The 22823-nt window shown below is 38.4% G+C and overlaps 1 protein-coding gene across 5 annotated transcripts in view; it reads right to left on the bottom strand.

The window, feature by feature from the left end:
• LOC147638837 (pentatricopeptide repeat-containing protein At2g39620-like) overlaps positions 1–2108 on the bottom strand; it is a 35968-nt gene extending 33860 nt beyond the window's left edge. For all 5 annotated transcript variants that reach the window (XM_086785024.1, XM_086785019.1, XM_086785007.1 and 2 more), the window contains exons 1-2: positions 1430–2108; positions 1062–1329 (exon numbers count right to left, since the gene is read on the bottom strand). The gene's annotated coding sequence lies outside the window, so the exon portion shown is untranslated. The remainder of the gene's footprint in view (positions 1–1061; positions 1330–1429) is intronic.
• Between the last annotated feature and the right edge of the window lie 20715 nt (positions 2109–22823).

The raw sequence follows: 22823 nt of genomic DNA on the forward strand, positions 1-22823 counted from the left end.
GGGGCGGCAGCAACGCGAAAGGAAGGGGGGGCGGGGCGCTGCTGAAGGGAGGCGGGCGCGAACAGGCGAAGAGGGGGGGGGGGGGGGCGAACAGGCGAAAAAGGGTGGGGGGGCGAACAGGCGAAGAGGCTAGGAGGGGGGGGATGAGATGGCGAGGAGAGGGGAGGCGCAGCAGCGAGGAAGGGGGGGGCGCAAGCGGGCGAGAACGCAAGAAGAAAGGGGGGGCGCAACGGCGAGAAGAAGGGGGGGGGGGCACAGAAGCGATGGTGGCAGGCGGGGGGAGGAAGGAAAGGGACGCGAGGGAGGGAAGGCGATGGGCGAGCAGCGCAGGGGTGAAGGCGGGAGCTTCAGCGAGCAATTTTTCTACCAACCCCTGTGCAGAGAACCTTGATTCACACATAGACACATAAACATGAAGGTGGACCTAGTCGTAACCTTCCTCTGAACGAGAGAGAGAGAGAGAGAGAGAGAGAGAGAGAGAGAGAGAAAAGCAGTGAAAGCTTTTTCTGATGCTATAGTAAAGGTTTCTGGCTTGCCCAAGGTACCTTCAGCTTCTTCATCTTCATATTTAACCTCAACAACTAAGTTAACATGGTTCTTTTCTTACTCTTCAACTAGATGCTTGAAGCATCTGTCTTTAGTATGACCCAACTTCATGCAAAAGGTGCATTTGAAAGTTCTCCCTTTGTCTTGGTCCTTCTATTTAATGAAGATACTTTTCTCCAAGTCAAGACTAGTGGCATTGTGGTCTTGAAACCATCTGTCTTCATCAATGAGAACAACCTCCATACTGTCATATGCCATCTCATAAGACACTCGGAGTGTAGAAAACACTTTCTTGAACCTATCTATCTCTTCCAACCTAGAGAAGAAAATTACCTTTTTATCATCCTCATTAAATTTTGCATTTGTGAGTTGTTTTAAAAGTTAGCCTATTGTGCTGAGATGCTCTTGGAGAGTGTGATATGTTCTTTCATTTTTAGAGTATAGTACTCTTGCTTGAGAAAGACCTTAGAGTTATTTATCTTGTTTCCAAACAAATTTTCAAGCTTATCCCATACCTCTTTTACATATTGGTCAAAGTCGAGGTGGTATATGAGATTATCAGCAAGACCGAGACCGATACATGCCAAAGCTCTATCATTTCGGTTGTTCCAAGCTTTCACTTCCGGAGATGTAGCAAGACCGAGACCGATACATGCCAAAGCTCTATCATTTTGGTTGTTCCAAGCTTTCACTTCCGGAGATGTGGCTGCACCTTCTGGTTTTTCCCAATGCTCTAATAAATCCCATCTCTCATTAGAAGTAACTTGATCTTAGTCTACCAAGCTGGAAAGTTAGCACCAAAAAAATCCGTTAAGATCCATGGCTAATGACAGCTCCGAATGCGGCAGATATGCTGAGTGGTAGCAATAAGTGGACAGATTACCATATGTGTGCAAAAATCCAATTTGATGATGACGTGAATCCAATTTGGTGCTGTTGACGACAATCTGCTGTCGCACAGCACTGATGGCGTGCTACCCATACGCTATTGATATCATAAGTGGGCAAATGTTGTATACTGGGAGTGACTCTGCAACAGGCAGGCCGAGGAGGCGCTCGGCAGCTGTGCAAGAGAAGAAATAGGAGGCAGCTCAACAGCGCTCAACTGGGCATGGCAGGTACAACATTGAAGGGGCGACTGACGTCAGCAATCTCGTGTCGTCGCCGCTGTGTAGCGTAGACAGGTGGCTCGTGCGTGCACAATGGCAACGCTGCTCAGATTAGGGCGGCCAGGTGAGCGCTGGCATGAATGGCGTCCAGTATGGGCGCTGGCTGCAGAGTTCTTGTCCTGGGCGCAACTGGGCGGTTGTCACAAGGGCAGCACTGGACAGCAGCGCACAGTCAAATTAGAGGAATCCTGAAACCCTAAAACACAGCCTGCTCTGCTCTGATAACACTTGTATGTGTTTGAAGCTCCAAGCAACTTTGGAAGAGAGAAACTCAGATTTTGTACGACTCAATACACGCATACACCCTTTAAGAGGTATCACACACATAAAACTCCAAAATACCCAACATCTATGCCTATGACATAATTTCACTAGAAGTTGTATCCTTGGAGTAAAGTATATTGGTAGTCAAAGTCACCTTTTGAGTAGTAGACCAATAGCGGTGATGAGGTTCCCAAAAAGCTCTTCCGGCATAGACTTAATGCGTACTGCAAGGGCCACATCATCTTCGACTTGTACCTTTCGACCTGCAAGCTGGTTCATTTAGGATTTCATCCTGTTCACATGAGCATTAAAGCTCTCATGTTGTTGCATCATTAAACCATAGAACTCTATTTGCAAAGAAACTTTGGAGTTCTTTACCTGAGCCCAAAAAGCTTGTCCAGCTTCTCATAAGCTTCTTTGGAGGTTGGGAGGTCTGCAACATCATGTGTAAAATTATTAGAGAGGTCAAAGGCTCTTTGATCTCTAAGCTTCCATGCTTTTGAGCTGTAGCTTCATTCTCACGCATCTTTTCTTCCCCTTCAATGAAAGGCCAAATGCCCTCTCTCATGAGACTAAACATTGCTTTTATAGGCTTAGAGACTCTCCTATATAATATCATTGCTTAAGTCATTTACAAGTTTAATATCTATATATTTTAGTGGAACCACTCTAAGAGTGGGTTCACACACACATACACATGTAATCCTTTTTAGAGACTGTTCACACACCTTTATCCTTTTGTGCTTGAATAAGGCGTGCTCTCCAACGATTTTTAAGCTTCAACTTTAAAAAATTACAAAACTAAAGCCAGTGTGCTTTTTTGACCTCATTTCCCTATAAATTCAACCTTTCCCTTCTTGTTGGCCCATATATACAACTTGTGCAAGATCTACGTATGCCATCTCGAGCCTCTTGATCTCTGAAGCTACAAACTTCATTTCAATCCTCTCATCCACCTAAAAGCTTTTCTCATAACCTTTCACTTCTTTTCGGCCCGTAACCCGTCACATTTTGTCACTACTTTTCTCCCAGTTTTGACACGCACATTTCATGTACACCAGAGCTATATGGAGTCAGTAGGTAGTGAATCTGTGAAGTCGTCCGACCATAACAACGTGGAGTCGATTGGATATGTTGACTTTGAGCAAGTGAAGCCACCAAGATGGCCAGGATTTTATCGGCAACTACCAGTAAGGCTATGTTACAAGACCATGGCACATGGAGATTAGAATATTTCACAAATTAAATAATAGAAGAAATAAACCATAAACATCATAGCATAAATCAAGAGCATGAAAATCAAAGAACACAAGATTAGGTGTAATCTCCCCCCAACGTGTGGCTCCACTCCCACACATGGTATTTAAATCATATTCATAAATTTAGCCCTTGGAGCCATAAATAGCATTTTTCAAAATTGGCCTTTTACAAAATTGAACCTTAGTCCAATGCTTTTAAAGCATCTTATCAAAAATAAACATTGCCTAACATATGTACAATGGACCAAATCATATAAAATCAAATATTTAGCATATATGTGCTCAGCTAGATAATCTCGTCCAATATCCACCTTTGTTGTTCCGAACTCATGATCTATACTCAACATAGTCCACAATGTTAGATCACAATTACTTTAGAATCACTCAACATAGTCCACAATGTTAGATCACAATTATTTTAGAATCACTTATAAAAATAATTCTAACAAATAGAAATCATTCACTACCATGCTTCACACATGAACTATGCATCACACATAATTAATTGGATTCACTCCCATGATAAAATATTCTAAAAAATCTCACTCCCGTGATAGTTCTCCCATTTGAGAAAGACAACCGTCCTTGGCTGTAGCTATCAGCACACACAAGTGATCAAACACATTAATCATTCCCACATTAGATTCACTCACAATGTCATTATGTATTTGAGTGGATTCACTCCCACATGTCCTCACACGCATTGCATGTGCCTAAGAGTTGATCGGATTCACTCACAATCAAACTCACATAACCTTTACACATGTCACACGTGACTTGAGTTGATTGAATTCACTCACAATCAAACTCGTACATTGGATTCGCTATGTTTTTATACATGTCACACATATTCACAAAGTATACCACATGTTTCACACGTGTCACAGCTGGTTGGATTCACTCACAACCAACAAGGGTCACCCTCAAAGAATCAATTCAAAAGAGTTGATTGGATTCACTCACAATCAAGCTCACATATTTCTTACATGAGTCACACATGTCACAGTTAGTTGGATTCACTCACAACCAAATAATTCTTTAATCACACTTGGGTCACCCAAGATATTTTTTTTACTTATTAGATTACCTAATAATAAATTAATTACCGTAACATTCCCTCTTGTTTGGGTTGCAACTGACCTCAGTTGCATATTTAATTAACAAGTGAAGAGAGTCATAATATAATATCTGTCAGAGATAGAATCCCTCTCAACACTAGATTGTCATAAGTAATCTGTCACACAGATAAATATCACTTAGATTATCTATCTCGGACATCAAAAGAGTATCCTTCACATACACCAATACGAGTAGCTTTCACAGACACTAACATGAGTATCTTTCACAGACACCAACACAAGTATCTCTCACAGATATCAACATAAGTATCTCTCATAGACACCAACACAAGTATCTTTCATAGACACCTAGTTATCCTTATTTGAAATAGAAAAGATAATAATTTGAAGAAAGTGTTTTAAATGAGGTGTTGAAGTTTAAAGGTTGAATGTGAAATAACAATAAGTTACATACATTCTTCGGTGATCAATCGAAAAACATATGTGCATCAGTGTTAGTCCACTGAAGTCCTAATAGTGAATGGTCTAATATGTATTTTCTTCCATGTATAGAAAGTACATATCAATCATTGAACTATCTTGACCAATATATATTTGAATTTAACTATAATTTTTTTTAAAAAAAAATCTATTGATGCATAAGTATAAGTTTAGGCTTACCTCTCTAGTGGTAGAAATCATGATTGGAAGTACCCTCTTGCTTAGGTTAGTCGACCGCTTTTGTCTTTGTCTTCAATCACGTTCATGACTCCAACTTGATTCTTTTTCTTTTCTAGACACTTATATGCATAATGCCCTTCTTTGTCGCACCTATAACATGTAATCACATGAGGTTTTTGATCCCCATTGTTGGTCTTTTTTGCAGCTTCAGTTTTCTTTCCATTCACTTGTGGACCATTGTGCATCTTTGCTTTATCTTTGTGCTGAAACTTCTCAAAATGTGTAGATTGAGAAAACTGAGGAATATGAGAATCTATCATTGTAGTGTTCCTCGAAAATCCATTTTTCTTCTCGCAGTTTGTTGTTAGAGAGATGGCATTATTAAGAGAACGAGGAGGAAACATGTTCACTTCTACTCTAATAACTGACTTGAGACCTGCTCTATGAACTTTCTCCTTTGCTCTTTTTCATGCACTTTCTCTATAGCTTGAAGTTGCAAAAAAGTTTACCAAAATCTGTCAACATACATTGACATGTTCTCCTTTTCGAGCTGTCTAAAAATATCCCATTGATGTATGGCTTTACTCTTAAATGACGGAGGTAAGAAATCCTTTTTGATAAGCTTCTAGAATTCTTTCCATGACTTTGGTTTGCGTTTACCCTGTCTGATAACATTCCACCAAAGAGCTGCAATGCCTACCAAATGATTAGTAGCACATTTAACCTTATCCTTCTCATAAACATTTTCTCTCCAGAAAAATAATCATCAGACTGGCTCAGCCATGCGAGTATGATGTGTGCATCCTTTTTACCATCATAATCCTGAAAAGTAAAATTATTTTTGCTGATCTTGTGTCCCTTTTGAGACTCTTGAGATTTGAGAGTAGCTCGCACAATCCTTTTGATACGGTCCTCATCATAATCCAAAGAATCAAATTTGGAATATGCACATCTTCGCTTCTTGCGAGTAAATTTCTATTTAAAATCTTCTCTTTCCCTCTTCTCACTCAACAACTGAGCTTGAAGTACATTTACTTGATATTGGATAGTAGGTGGAAAATTTGGTTTTATGCATAAAGGTGGCTTTAGCCCTCAACCCTTGATCCGATGGCCAAAAAATTTCCCATAAACCATTGAATCTTTGCCCAAAGGTCTTCCACACCTTCTCTTCTTTATCTCTTGGATTTTTGAATGAATCTTGTCTTTGTCCAACGTCTCTGTATCCTTGTTGCTGCAAATTCTACTCTTCCTGTACAAGTATTTTGAATTTGTTGAAAAGCCTTCAATTTTACTCCAAGCCAATAACCTTTGAGGAAAAATCAATTTCTTGATTGTTCTTCAAGTCTCCATGACCCAAATTCAATACTTGAATTTGTCGTGCTGTGATAGCACTGTTTACAGGACCATGGTACATGGACATTAGAATAGTCCACAAATTAAATAATAGAAGAAATAAACCATAAACATCATAGTATAAATCAAGAGCATGAAAATCAAAGAACACAAGATTGGGTGCAATCTCCCCCCCGACGTGTGTGGCTCCACTCCCCACGTGGTATTTAAATCATATTCATAAATTTAGCCCTTCGAGCTAGCGTAGCTTTTTCAAAATTGGGCTTTAAAAAAATTTAACCTTAGTCCAATGCTTTTAAAGCATCTCATAAAAAATAAACATTGCTCAACATATGTACAATGGACCAAATCATATAAAATCAAATATTTAGCACACATGTGCTAGGCTAGATAATCTCGTCCAATGTCCACCTTGGTTGTTCCAAACTCATGATCTATACTCAAGATATTCCACAATGTTAGATCACAATTACTTTGGAATCACTCTAAAAAATAATTCTAACAAATGGAAATCTTTCACTACCATGCTTCGAAGCCACATGAACCATGCATCACACATAATTAATTGGATTCACTCCCATGATAAAATATTCTGAAAAATCTCACTCTTGTGATAGTCCTCCGTTTTGAGAAAGACAACTGTCCTCGGTTGTAATTATTAGCACACATGAGTGATCAAATATATCAATCGTTTTCACATTAGATTCACACACAATGTCATTATATCTTTGAGTGGATTTACTTACACATGTCCTCACACGCATCGCACGTGCCTTAGAGTTGATCGGATTCACTCACACAATCAAACTCACATAACCTTTACACACGTCACACGTGTCTTGAGTTGATCGCATTCACTCACAATCAAACTCGTACATTGGATACACTCACAATGTTTTCATACGTGTCACACACACATTCACAAAGTATACCACACGTTTCACACGTGTCACATCTGCTTGCAATGAACAGGACTCAACAGCAGTAAACAGACAGCACCATTCTATCTAAAATAGAGCACAACCAACTAGGGTCACCCTCATCAAGAATTAATTCAAAAGAGTTGATTGGATTCACTCACAATCAAACTTACACATTTCTTACATGTGTCACACATGTCACAGTTGGTTGGATTCACTCACAATCAAATAATTCTTTAATCACACGAGTCACCCAAGATATTCTTTTCACTTATTGGATCACCCAATAATAAATTAATTACCGTAACATGCTCTAATATCACTGTTATAGGACCATGGTACATGGAGATTAGAATATTCCATAAATTAAATAATAGAATAAATAAACCATAAACATTATAGCATAAATTAAGAGCATGAAAATTAAAGAACACAAGATTGGGTGCAATCTCCCCCCGACGGGTGTGGCTCCACTCCCACAGGCGGTATTTAAATTATATTCGTAAATTTAGCCCTTGGAGACATAAATAGCATAGCTTTTCCAAAATTGGGCTTTTACAAAATTGAACCTTAGTTCAATGCTTTTCAAGCATCTCATAAAAAATAATCATTGCCCAACATATGTACAATGGGCCAAATCATATATTTAGCACACGTGCTCAGCTAGATAATCTCGTCCAATGTCCACGTTGGTTGTTCCAAGCTCATGATCTATACTCAAGATAGTCCACAATGTTAGATCACAATTACATTAGATTCACTCATAAAAATAATTCTAACAAATGGAAATCATTCACTACCATCATGCTTCACACATGAACCATGCATCACACATAATTAATTGGATTCACTCCCATGATAAAATATTATGAAGAACCTCACTCCCGTGATAGTCCTCCCATTTGAGAAAGACAACTGTCCTCCGTTGTAACTATCGGCACACACAAGTGATCAAACACATTAATCGTTCCCACATTGGATTCACTCACAACGTCATTATGTATTTGAGTGGATTCACTCCCACATGTCCTCACACGCATTTCACATTCCTTAGAGTTGATCGGATTCACTCACAATCAAATCACATAACCTTTACACACGTCACACGTGTCTTGCGTTGATCGGATTCACTCACAATCAAACTCGTACATTGGATTCACTCACAATGTTTTCATACGTGTCACATGTATTCACAAAGTATACCACACGTTTCACACGTGTCACAGCTAGTTGGATTCACTCACAAACAACAAGTTCACCCTCATCAAAAATTAATTCAAAAGAGTTGATTGGATTAACTCACAATCAAACTCACACATTTCTTTCATGTGTCACACATGTCACAGTTGGTTGGATTCACTCACAACCAAATAATTCTTTAATCACACTTGGGTCACCTAAGATATTCATTTAACTTATTAGATCACCCAATAATAAATTAATTACCATAACATGTTAGAAGCTAAACAGGAGTGCCTTATCAAAGATCTCCTGAGGGAGGATAGCATCGGGCCCAAGCTTGATAGGTTCTCCATGCCTTCACCTACCAATGATCGTGGGGTTGCCGAGTATTGCTAGGAGGCTTTTGCTAAGTGGGATTCAAGTTTAAATTCATGCACACATTAGTGGGTCGAGGAATGGCTCAATAATCCTGAATTCACAGAACCTAAGTCATGACACTAAATTTCAAATACTTTGCTGTACTTTTTTGTAAAACCCCTAATCTTTAATTTTTTGAGGTCTTTGCCGAACTATGATGGAATTTAATTTACTGCACGCTCATACTCTTCCACGTGAATGGATAATACTTTTTTTAACAGCAAAGAGATTATACCTAGTTTTACCATAAACCCTTCATGTTATCCGGATAGCCACTAGGTGGCAAGAGGTTGGCAGGGTTGTCAGAAATTGGCATGACCTAAGCAAGGTGCCAAGTTAGGTAGTCTTGTGTAATGGTCATAATCCAAGATGCCTAGGCCGAGGTTTTCGAATGGCTTATAGTCAATAGAGCTGATTGTGGAAGCCAGGGAGAAGAATTCGGTTGTGAACAGTGTTCAAAGATAAATTCAATTGCTTCAAGGTTGGGTTGTAGGGGAAAAAGTTGGCCATTCAACCTATGATCATGTGTGGGGAGTGCTCTCGTGGTATGGGACGCCACTGTATTCCCATGTAGGCACTGTATTCCCATGTAGGATCTCCCGAAGCTTTGTAGGTTTCTTGTTTGGGAAACCCTATCCTTTGGCATAGATAGTAACTATGATGAGCAATGCTAGTCTATGAGTGACACTGGGACCTATTTGTGCATTGAAACACTAATACAAGATGCCATTAGGTATAATAGTTGAGTTGTGCTATGGGTTTGTGCTAGGGTTGTTACAGTAGAGTTTGTTGCACTTTAAGACAAATGTCCTATTAGGATTCAGTTATTGGATGAGAGTTGAATTGACAGTAATAGTTGGATCTTTGTAGCAGGGTCTATAAGAGGAGTCTTACACTAGCCTAAGTAAGTGTAATGATGGAGAGAGAAAGAAAGAGAATGCACTTATGATGGAGTACCACATCCACTCAAAGGAGTACCACCATAGCCATAGAAGCATAGAGCTCTAAGAAAATAAGATTTGATTAGTCAAAAACTGATTAGCTACCCCTAGTTACAATTTTCACTTATATATTTGCCCACCTTTTCACACTCATTAATGTTGGGTCTCCTTACTTGCCTGGCCATATCCATGCCCATGGGCTCCCTTTATATCTAATTCCAAGCCCCCTTCATTACAAACCATTCCCACCCAAAGGTTTCGTCCTCGAAACCATGTGTGGAGCAATGTATGGGCTATTGGGAATTTTCTTGACTTCTCTCATGAATACCGAAGTACATTTGTTGCAACTCCAAAAGTGCCTCACACAAGAGAACTCCACATAGAACTGTCCACTTATTTGATGTACATATGGATGGCTGTCCATACAGTAAATTTGCAGCAATGACACCCTTCATGCCATCATCCCATTCCATGCCTATAGTTGTCCAAAGACACCATACAGCTGTACTCATTTTATGAAGACTCAAGCATAAGATAATAGGTGACCTACGCCAAGTCCCATCAATAAGGTTGACTTCCAAAAATGCCTGGTTCAAAAGGAAACCCATCCGCTTCAAGTGACAATGCATGGTATCCACCTGGGTCATATGGAAAGCGCATAGTATCCACCTGGGTCATATGGAAAGCGCATAGTATCCATCTCGGTCATATGGAAACTCATCCGCTTCAAGAGGCAATGCATATTGTCCACCCGGATCATATGGAAATGAATCCACATCAAGCATCTTTCCATGTATATCAAGATCAAATGGGTATGAATCATCATGGTTGGAAGTGTCATTACCAAACTAATGATTCGCCATCAAAGTCCACCCATGAATCACTTCCATAAACCAAAGCAGCATCTTGATCATTACTCAAAACATTTTCCTCATAGATGTCATCATATGGTTCACAATAATCAATCACATTATTGCTTTCATCCACACCATCATTTTGTGAATCCACATCATGTGCCACATCTTCATGGTCGGCAACCACATTTTCCTCATGCAATGCAACACCATGAAGATCTTCGTGAGAGTTGTCTCCTTCATCAAGAAGAGTCTCATGGCATTCATCTTTATCCATACAATTCTCCTCAAGAAGAGATCCATGCATTTTCTCTTCATCTTCCCCATCAACACTTGCATCTTCATGGCTGTCCACTGGTTCATTTTCAGCCATCCATACATGCATTGAAGTCACTTGACATAAATCATTAGCATCGCCTTCCCATAGCTATGGCTTCTAATAAGAGATATGGATTGAAGTGAACTCCTAGTAGTAGAAAGCCCATGTATAGACAAGGTAGGCGTGTAGAAGAGCTCCACTAACAACATGATCTCATTGAGAGCAATCTCATTATCAATATCCATGATGCATTGGACCACTTGCATGAACTCCTTGCCTAATTTTTGCACAAATCCACCTATGATCTCCTTCTCCTCAATGTTAGGCACAAAGAAGGAAAGGTACCAATATTCCTCGACATACTTAGGCAATGAATCCACATGTAATAGTGGCATGCATTTTTTCCTAAAGCTCTATTTCTCTCGAGTAGCCACAAAGTTTTGCACTTCATAGGCCAGATTCACCCAATCCCACTTGTACTCATGGATTACTTGTAGCCACCATTGTCTAGCTTTGCCTCCAAATTTGCATGTCACTTGCTTCACTTTGTCCCCCTCATTGCATGGAAATGCACAAAAGTAGGCATCCCAATTGTGAATCCATTCCTCGAGTATATACAAGTGACTCCTTCCCCATCAAAAGAGAGCAAAGCTTCTACAAATGATTCACCATGCTGAACCATAATCTTCCAATAGGAGTAGAAATCATACGATCCACAAATTCATCCTTTATCAAGGACTTTGGTAACTTGGAGTGTATGATCTCATCATACAACCATGCATACCTATCTTTGTCATCATGATTGAGAATTATGGCTATTTCCCTTTGTTTTGACTCCATCAAATCTTGCCTATCCTTTTCTTCCTTTCCATAGGGCTTTGACAATGGTGATTCAACATGAGAAACATCTTTTGGGTTCTTTTGAAGTGCTGTCTTCATATTTTGAGTGTTTCCATTGGAAGTTTCCACCTCAAATACAACATTTCCATGTCGACTAAGCCCATAAGATGATGGATTTGGAAATGACCTTTGTGGTTGTGACCAGCCTCTTGTCTTATCAAGAGAAGTGTCAATCTTTTTCACACACTTTTGCACTTCATTTATCCCATCACCAAGCTTCTTGAAGCCCTCATTCATAGCATTGAACATTTTCTCCATGAGTTTCATGAACATTGCTTTTGCTGCATATATGCTCACTGTTTTGCCTTAAAAGCTCACTGTTTTGGAAGCAAATATCTCTTTGTGCATCCTTCATAGCTGAATGGTGATAGTAACCTTTAGCATATCCAAAGTAATGTGCTCCAAAAAAACTTGTGTACTTCCACTTGTGTGCCACCCTGACATGCCCTCATTCACTATGTGAACACTCATGTCATATAAAGGCATTCCCTCTTGTTCACGGTCACCCATGGTAACAAATTAGGGTTTTTGGTGCTACCGATGTCGGAATTGAATGATCAAAGGCTTGTTGCGTTTGTCTCGATAAGAGGAACACTCCTATCACCCTGAATCACCACTTTGAGCACCTCTATACCTCTACTCTTCATCATTAGAGGGCGAGGATTTCTATGAGGATGCGAATGATGGTAGCCTTGATGGTGGCAAAGTCAACTATGTGAGGTTGACCATCCAAACGATAACGGAATTGGGAACTTGTTGGCTCATTTGAAAGCTCTTAGGTAGTGCTCTTAAGCTATATAAACATCTTCAATTCAGTCCGCACTGTTTTTTATTGAATTAGGGGTTTTTAGTCTGACCAAACTTTCCTCTTTGCACCCTAAGATGGTGTCCGAATTAACCACTTGATGGCTTGTTAGGTTTGGCTTAAGACGCCCTTTTAAGGCTTCCAAAGACCCTTGAGAGACCTTGAACGGTTTGGGACTGAATTGCACTTTTGTACACACTACATAGTGTAGGAAAATCACAAAAAATTTGCCATAATCTCCCTGCAATTTAGACCAAATCTCAATCAAAATCCATAAGCACTTGCCCAATGTCCAATCATGATATAATGCCCAAAAGTAATCACTATCAAAATCATACACTTGCTCATGTAACTCTTATGCTTTGACCACTATCAAGTATCCATGGCATGCTCAATCAAGTGACATTTGGCTTCCATACCCTTGGCATGCTTGCAATATAGTCGAAGGAGCGTTTTATGCTTGCCGATCTTCCAACCAAGCCTTCCGACCCTCGTACTACCTAGTCTGAATCTAGGCACAAGGCCAAGTCTCTACATCCAAGTACCTAATCCCCCTCCTTGCTGCTTTTCCAAAAGCACTCACGACAAGGAGAGTTCATGCCATGCTCCCCCCGAGCCTCTCCACCAATGCCCCGAGGTACCCTCACATGCATACTAGATGCTAGAAATTGAAGTGAGAGTACAAGTGAGGTGTATGTGGATGTAGCTTCAAAAAAATAAGGTAGGAGCACTTACAATGTGTTTAGCATAACTCGTGCTATTTTCATTTTATCCATTACAAAGAGCATGTATTCATGCTTTTCCCTAATCGTCCAAAGTAGCCTCGATACACCAAATCACCACAAAAACAACATCCATATAGCATCCAACATCATGTGAATCACAAGGCAAATGAATTGCAAGCATTAGCTTCAAGTTGGGAACTCCCAAGATCACTGCAATCATTGGCTCATGTAGACACATGCATGTTCTTGCTTTAGGCTAGTATTTTGAAATAATATGGAACCACACCTCACTGTTTTCATGTATATCACTTCAGCCCTTTACCTTTACTCCATAGCCCTCATCAATGAGCAAGCTATCAACCAAATGGCAAGTAGAAATTCCAATGGCTCAATGACCACCAAAAGTGTAATGCTTGCTTATTCCTTAAGCTAAGCAAGAGCTCATGTAATGCATTCCAAAATCACCTCAATGGTAGGTATCATGGCCATACAAAAGCTTCCAGATATCATGGGCATACAACCATTACATGTAGCATGCAAATGTTTGGAGCATTGGCAATCAAAACTTCAATCCATGGTATTCACGTAGCTTGAAGAGCAGTTTTTTAAACATGCTTGAAACCTTAGTGTTCGATTAGCTTGAAAGGCCATCATACAATGCTTAATCCTTGGCATTCAAAAGCATAGATGAAACGTTACTCCATGCATAGTTGCTTGATGGTTGAGAGCTTGAAGAAGATGGTTGAGAGCTTGAAGAAGATGATCCAAATCATGTGAAATCGCAGCATATGCCTTCCCTCATGACCTCTTCCCCATCCAATCCAGTAGAAACGCAGCTTGTTTGAAAGCACTTATTGCCAAGATTAAGCTTGGCTATACTCAAGTCAAGCTTGGCTATACTTAAGTCAAGCTTAAGCAAGCTTTTGCTTGCTCAATGGATATGAAAAACGTAGCAAACTGACGCTCAAGACTCAAACACAGAAAACGCGAGAAACAGCACTAAAAATCCATAGAAAAAAACACGCGAATCTTCATAACAGCCATAAGCTAATCTTAAAGAAGCTCTAATGTTGCATTGGTGGCAAAATCAGCCGTCTTTTAGAGTCAATTAAGTGCTTGATTCACAGCAACAAATTGGTGAAAATGTCCATGAAAGACTCTATTGAAGAGCTTGAAATGAAGTTGAAGAGAAGATGAATCAAAGCCCTAAACTATTTGCATCAAACAGCTGTGGATTGAAGCTCTATTCTCTCCAAGATCAAACATGAGGAAGAAGGAAAAGCCTAAACATTTTGATTAAGAAAAGTTAATCATGATTAGCAGAAAGTTTCCCTAAATTTGGTCCCTTCTTCCAAATTTTGGAGCAGCGGTCTCAGAATTCAGCCAACCCATGATCCCAAAACTTTAATCAATTCAAAAATTCAAGGAGATTTCTAGCATTCCACACTCCCCATGCCCCATTTCTTGATCAAGAAATCAATTAAAATCAATACAATTTCCAAGAAACTCCAAGAAGATCAAGAAAATGTAGAAATTTTAAAAATTTTCAAAAAATTTGGATCAAAGATAAGGCTTTGATACCACTGTAATGATGGAGAGAGCATGCATTCAAGGGAGTACCACCATAGCCATAGAAGCATCAAGAAAATATGATTTGATTAGTCAAAAAGTGATTAGCTGCCCCTAGTTACAATTTTCACTTATATACTAGCCCACCTTTTCACACTCACTAATGTTGGGTCTCCATACTTGCCCGACCATATCCATGCCCATGGGCTCCCTTTATGTCTAATTCCAAGCCCCCTTCATTACAATAAGAGGCAGTAGACTTGAGTAGATGCTATGGATAGATGTCCAGATCCAAAAATTCACTTACATAGGCTTGTCTCCTTATGCATTCATGAGGACGTGAATTGAATAGGAGGAGGGAAGTATGCTACATCCCAACAGGCTTCTTTGGAGCGTGGAGGGTTCACACGTGGACTAAGGGCACTAGCAAAATAAGGTCTAGATTGGCTAAGAGCTTATAACTAATAGCCTAGGGCTAATAATGGCTAAAAGCTTATAAATGAAGCAAGGGCCAATAATAACCAAGTTATTGCTATATAAGTGACCTTAGGGACACTGAGTTATGTTCTTCAGTGTGTAGGATGCCTGACAACTGTGGAGGGCAGGCATTTGTTGCTTTAAGACGGTGCAAGAGATGGGATATATTGGAGAAGATTCTTAATCCTGGCAGCCTTACGGCAGCTCTGCCCGTCGTGCTGGATCTATTTTTATGGGTGGTGTATATATGTTACCACCACGTATGGTGGAAATACAGGTGTGTCTACGATGAGAAAATTGTGTCCTACCATGAATTAAACTAATTGCAAAGATATGGCTTCTATTCGACTATTTCTATGTGAGCATATGCAGGATGAATAAGCAGCACCTCTTCACAACTGCTCTCTCGTCTTCATTGTGGCCCATCCAAAAAGAGATCACTAACGCACAACATCTAAAGTTAAAAAGATGAGAGATAGAAAGGGTCGTTTGGTTGTTTAAGTTTTTTATAAACGAATGTAAAAACCTTACCATAAAAGCTTTATGCTTGAAAACTTACAAAGTTTAGGAATCTTATTAATTAATAATTTATATGTTTCACTCATTGTCATCCCCTATTTGGAAAATCAATTTCACTTATGTTCATAAATCACTTATACAACGATTTGGGTCATGCATTAGAACAAAACAATCCTTTAGTGTATTTTTCAAGGCTAAATTTAGAGAAAAAGGGATTGTCAAATTTTATTCAGGGGCTTTATTTAACGAGTATTTTTGGTCAAATTCTTAAAAATAAAGACGAAAAAAATACGGCCCTGTGAAAAAGGACTCAAAATATGCACTCCATTAGTTTACGTCCTTGATCAAATTTTATAAAAATGTGTTTAGTATATTTATTTAAACACTTTTTAAATATATTAAAAGTTTAGACCCTTGAGCTTATATTTAAACACTTTTTAAAAATGTGTTTAGTATATTTATTTAAACACTTTTTAAATATATTAACAGTTTAGACCCTTGAGCTTATATTTAAAATAATTATTAAATATAGTAGAGTTTAGACCCTTGAGCTTGTATTTAAAATAATTATTAAATATAGTAGGTGTAATCTAGATAAAATAGTGGTTAGATAGGAAAAACTACTCAATTTTAACACTTACCAATTGTTAACTAGACTTAGATTTGACAATCTAATTTCTACACTTAACAGTGGGCACCTTCTTTCCTCCTTTGAGGGCTCTTACAACCTTGCACGTAGTTGAATTCAGAAGCCATCTTCTATTGTAGGTTCATAATAATAAAATAATCGCATCTCCCATCTTCTTGCAAGTTTATAATTGCATCTAGCGAATTTGAAAGATCTTCTAGAATTTATTACAGGTTCATTGATGATTAATTAATCAACTACGTCTATCTTCTGTCACACAGAGCTCTTGCAGGTTCATAATCACATCTCGCATCTTCTATTTTTGCTTTGCTCTCATGCAACGTACTAGTACTACCATCGTACGCAATTTTTTTCTTCTCTCTCTGCATATTTCAAGAAGATAAATATTTAATCTCAATATCGATTCTAATTTTTCTTTCTTTGTTAAACGCTCATATGCGGTTTTTCTTCAAGATATGTAAAAGGGTTGAATAGTAGTTGTAACGTTCATGCTAATGATTTATTTATGAGCTTTAATGTAACCTTTTACTCCTTCGATTGAGCCTGACTCTTTTTAAAATTAACAAAATGCCATCCCTTTGAGAACTTCGATTGAACCTGACTCTGAAAACCCACCAACGCCATCTTCTTTTCTAGCTTGCTGCCTCACCATTCCTAATTTTTTGACTCTTGAAACTGACAACATCATCCCCTGAACTTACTTCTATTTTAGCTTGTTGCCTCACATGAAGAGCGCCATTCCTAATTTTTTTGATTGCAACATGTTATTGTGATTTGTATTATCACCATGCTAGCTTGAGCTTAAATTCCTTTGGAGGAGCTGGCATTAGTATTGCTTTGTGCCTCCCAGTAGAGGTGCCTTTCATAGGTCAAAATATGCTTAATACTGTATCGTGTCAATGGCTTAACTTCTTTCAAGTTTTCATAGGCATTTGCTTCTTAGTTCATGTATTGACTCCAAAAGCTTGAGAAGGTGAATCTGAACAGTGGTGCCATTGTTTTAGGGAATCCTCTTGGAGCAACAAATACTTATAAGGCCAAAACCAAGTACGTTAATTCATAGAATATAAAGGAAAGCTTTGTGTTTCAAAGGAAAGGGTTAAGATTCGGAGCTAAGGCTATGAATACAAAACAATGCATGCATGGTCGGAACCCTATCATGAGGGATGTTTTGTAAAAAATATAAATATAAATATAAATATATATATAGATAGGGTAATTATATTTCTCCTATCTATGTATATAGTATGTGCATCTTAATCAATAATAAATAATGCTTTCACATTAGTATGTAACATTCTAAATCTATGTGGAAATGGCTTATTTGTGAATGGAGCAGAAAAAAATCATTTGTTTAATCCACATTATTAGGCATGTGCACATTATTAGGCATGTGCACATTCACAAGAAAGGAAACCCCAACAAGTTCACGTAAAAGAAAACAGGAAAGTTCAAAACATGTTAAGACTGTAATAGATGATGGCATAGCTGAATCACTAAATGATGAATTTCAAGAAGTAGATAAGTGATGTTTAGAAGAAGAGGGAAAGCGTAGGAAAAAAGCATGGCTTGATTGAAATAAAGGATGGATGCAAAACATGATTGGGCATATTTTAAAAGGGAAGTAGGGCATATGTTTTTGTAAATTTTACAAGAAAAATAGAAATTCCAAGAGTGATTTTGGTAAAATGGATTTAAAAAATATTCAAACAAATTCCCTTTATGACCATACAAGATCTAGCACTCATAAATTTGGTTACTCCTCTAGCACAAGCAAGCTGAGTATTCATATGTATTGAGCAAGTCAAAGGATAAAGTTGATCTTGCTACATCACAACTTTTTGTTGTCGCATATCATGTGGCCAAGGAGGATCTTGCTTTTAGTAAGTATACATCAGTTTTGCAGTTGCTCTCTCTTTGTGGTTGCTCCTCTTTTTGGTAGATATGTATCTTAAATAATAAATCTTGTATCATCGTACTTGTTCCTATATTAATAATAAATCTTGTATCGTCGTACTTGTTCACTATATTAATAATAAATCTTTCTAGGTAGATATGTATCATAATAATAAATCTTGCATCATACTTGTTCACTATAGTAGTGAGTCTATAACGAGAGAGCATCTTAAAAGATTAAGAAACTCACATCATGATGGATGAATCTACAAATATTGAGCTTAAGCAACACTTAATCATCTATGCATCGTTCTTAGAAGATCATGAGCTTGTGACAATAATTTTGGGATTGCTAGAGATTGAGAGCGGAACATCATCTAGTTTGTATAATGCATGGACATGAAATTTATGCGAAGTCTTGGTCTTGATATTGGTTTGTTTTGGCGCAAATGGTGCATCAACTATGATTCGATGTCACAATGGCTACTCTACCATGATTGAAAAGAGATAATCCTTTAACATTCATTATGTTACTCATCAAACAAGCTTGCGTCTATCTGACGTAGTTAAAGATTCTGAAGTTGCAAAAGTTTTGGATACCTGCATGAACTCTATTGCTTCCTTATTTTCAAAAAGCTCAAAAAGCTCTCTGAAATGTCCATGCTAGAAAGTTTGAAGGAGTTTGGATGTGCAGTGCTTCACATGAGTAGAATTCACAAGGTGAGATAGTTGAGTAGACACATGGTAGTTCATAAGGTTTGTGAATCATTTGAGGCTTTTCTAGAGTTTGCTAAAAGAGGAAATACTACTCTCTTTTATTATTTTTTTTCAAAATTTGAATTTATATATAATATTCACTTTATGCTTAGAGAGCCTTGAAACATTAAGGTTTTTCAACAGACTTTTGTTGATGTAACCTCAGTTGTTGGCTTTGTTGAGGTGAAGATCCATGCTTTACAGTTGTATTTCTTATCGGATTGAGAAGTTGGTATAAATGCACTAGTTCTTGACAAGCATAGCTATTAAATCATCCCAAACTATGGACTTCTTGATGGACAACACCTTCATGCATTGTGGTTATCTATTCAAGGTAACATGTATAGAAGTATCAAAGTTTGTAGAGGGTTAGATGGATCTAACACTTGATCAATTTTATTTCAAAAGTCTTTTGTGCTTGATTATTAAGAATTTGAAAGAAAGAGTTTGTGACATTAGTATTTTGAAATGTTTATTTCAAAAGCCTTTTGTTGCCTCAGCTATTAAGAATTTAAAAGAAAGAGTTTGTCGCATTCATATTTTGAAATGTTTAAAGCTTTAGCTTTAGCTCCTTGTAGCTTTCATGTGGAATTTGAAGACTATGGCCATTTTGAGATTGAATTATTAGCATCCTTCTACGATGAAGGTGCGAGTGAATGGTGAAGTTTTAGATGCATTAGTAAAAGGAAGGATCAAACAAAGAAAGAATACCATTGATTTAAGTTCCAAGCTTCTAATGAGTTGAAGGGGTGGATATTAAGAAACACATGGGTTGCTAATAGGAAGAAATGACACAATGGAACATAAGTATCCTATGCTATTGAGATTGGTAAAGAATTTCTATGATTTAATAGAGTAGTGCCACATCATGTGAGAGGGGATTCATTATTTTGAATATCATTAAGACTAAGTTAAGAACTCACTTGAGCAGTAAAAATGTTGATGCTGTCATGTGCATATCATTGAGGGCCAAGTTTGTTAGACTTCGATTTACAAGATGCAATTGACATGTGGGAAGATGGGAGTAAAGACAAGTTAGCACATTTTTGGTGACCTTTGCAAGGCATGAACTTATCTAATATAATCTCTATTCATGTTTCTTAAATTTAACTTTAAAATTTTTTTATTTTTCTAAGTTCTCACAATAAGTGGAGGATAAAGCATGATTCTTGATGATTTTGATCACTCTTTGTTCTCTTTGTGATTTTGATCTCTCTTTGTTCTCTTTATTATGTTTAATCTTCATTTTTTTTCTCTTGGTACTCTTGAAGATCACGTATGTGTATCTTACCATGATTTATTTTTTGTTTTATATTATTTTAGCTTCATATGTGTCTGTTTGGGTAGGATGTATGTATGCAAAGATGTATCTCTCATCATGAAATTAACTTCTATGTTTTGCCAATGATAACTATATATATCACAATTGATAAAAAACTAACACATACGGTTTAACATATTAATGCATTACATATAATCATTTGATATCATAAACAGATAACAATACATACCAGACATCTGTAAGATAAACAATGATGGCCTAACATACCTCTATATTATTGTATAAATCTCTTTAATTGATGATTATTCAATACCATGTGAGTTTGTGCCTTATGCCATAAGATAATCGAATAAGATACAAAGCAACACGTGCTTGTTTAGTATGCCGATTGATATCTAAAATGGGAATAATGACTAAGGTTAATATTATACGGCTAATACTATGGCTTAATACCTTGCACACTTGGTGGGTGGTTTGCAAAGGCTGGACCCACACAAGAATCCTATAAATAAGTTATAATGTAGTGAGATGGACTAATTTCTTGATTAGAATATCCAAACCTTCTCGGTTCTTTCTTGTGTATGTCAGAACTCGCATTAATATCATGTGCATCTGTAAACCACATATTGGTTAACACATTCCTATGACAACTATGTCCGGTAATGGGCGCCATCACTTATATATTGTAAATCCTGTCATTTGATGAGGGAAACACCCTAAAGATGCTCCCAAGGATTGAGCTTTGATGGACACACAAGAGAATCTTGGTCAGTTGGCCAAACCATAGAGAAAAGTCTTGTAACTATGTTTCAGGCACCTTGGGTCACTTACTCCTGAGCGGCCTAGTGGGAAAAGGCTTGGAACTATAAAAACCAATTTCTCTTATTTGTAACTGATTCTCCCATTTGTGAAATAGAAGTGGAGTGTTCTCTCTCTCCCTCTCTCTTGCAACTCTAATCTAGCATGTGTGTTGTGCTTAAGGTTAAAGTTTGGGAGTGATTAGTGCTAATCACTTGTTCTCTTATGCTTCCCTCTTGTTTCCTCTATCTCTCTCTCTCTTGCTTGAGTGATTAAGCTACCAATACGATCCTCTTCGGTGGAGATCCCACGCGATCTTCGGAGAGCTCACATCACGCGTTGGAGCAATTGCCTCGGTGTGACAACGAGTGCGGGAGGATAGTGATGACGAGCGGCTATGGTGGAACTCTTGAGCCTAGCTCAAGCTTGGTGGATAGGCAACTTCCCATGACACATTAGGGTAGGGTTTCTTGCTCCCATTCCTAAAGTCGATTGCATCCTCAATCACATGATCGGTAAGAGGTCGACGAGGCACGCAGGGAAGTGTCGGACTTAGTTGGTTCTCCTGTCTCTCCGGAAATGAGAGGAGGTGGGGAAGTTAGTAAGATGGAAAGAAGCTAGTGGAGTACTAGCAATTAAGTATCCAGCTAGTCTATGGACCTTTATGAGTTTACTTTTTTGTATGAGCCCAGTAGTACTCTTTATTTTGTTTTTGGTGTTTTTCTTTTTTATCGCATTTGTGGCGGGACATCCTCATTAGAGGAGTCACAATACTTGAATGAGTAAACTAGCATGGAATACTTAATGACTAGTATCCAAGTGGTAGGTGGTATTATTAAGGAGGGGTTAGTAAAAAATGGTGTTAGCAAATAGGTGGCAAGGGGGGAATTTCAGAGGGACAAGGAGGCAATGCGCATGGAGATTGCTTACGCTCCTAGATGTATGTTGATGATGTACATGAAGCTCTAGCATCTTTGTCAAGACATCGTGATGGGTATCTTGGATCCCGTGGGGTGTGGAGTCATCAGGTTGTTACGGTGTTCTCTCTTTTTCTTTTGGCAGTTTGTCTTCTTCTGTCATAGGAGCTATGGGATCCTATGGTGATAGGAGTGGTAGTCGATGGCAAGGATCCAGACATGTGGAGACAAAGAAAAAGTTAAGGGTAGGATTGATTAGACATGAAGCATAGTTATTTGGGTGAAGCGGGGGTGATTAAGAAGATCCAAGCAATGGGTCGTACCATTGACCAGGCTTTCACCCACCATGGTCCCCCCATCTAGAGATGTACTTGGATGCTTGTCGATGATGAAGCTTTGTGCGGTGTGTGCGCATAGGACAGAGCCCAGTGAGAATTGCAGGTGTTGTGCATGGGCGAGGGCAAAAGGTGTGCTCGTGGTCCTAATCACCTAGACTTCTTCTTCTTCTTCTTTTTTTGATATCTATTTATGGGTCAGCACCCCTAAAGAGGGTTTTGTACTGAGTGG

This window comes from Cibotium barometz, chromosome 4 (genome assembly GCF_041138505.1).
Source record: "Cibotium barometz isolate CiBa-2024 chromosome 4, ASM4113850v1, whole genome shotgun sequence".
NCBI classification, from domain to species: domain Eukaryota; kingdom Viridiplantae; phylum Streptophyta; class Polypodiopsida; order Cyatheales; family Cibotiaceae; genus Cibotium; species Cibotium barometz.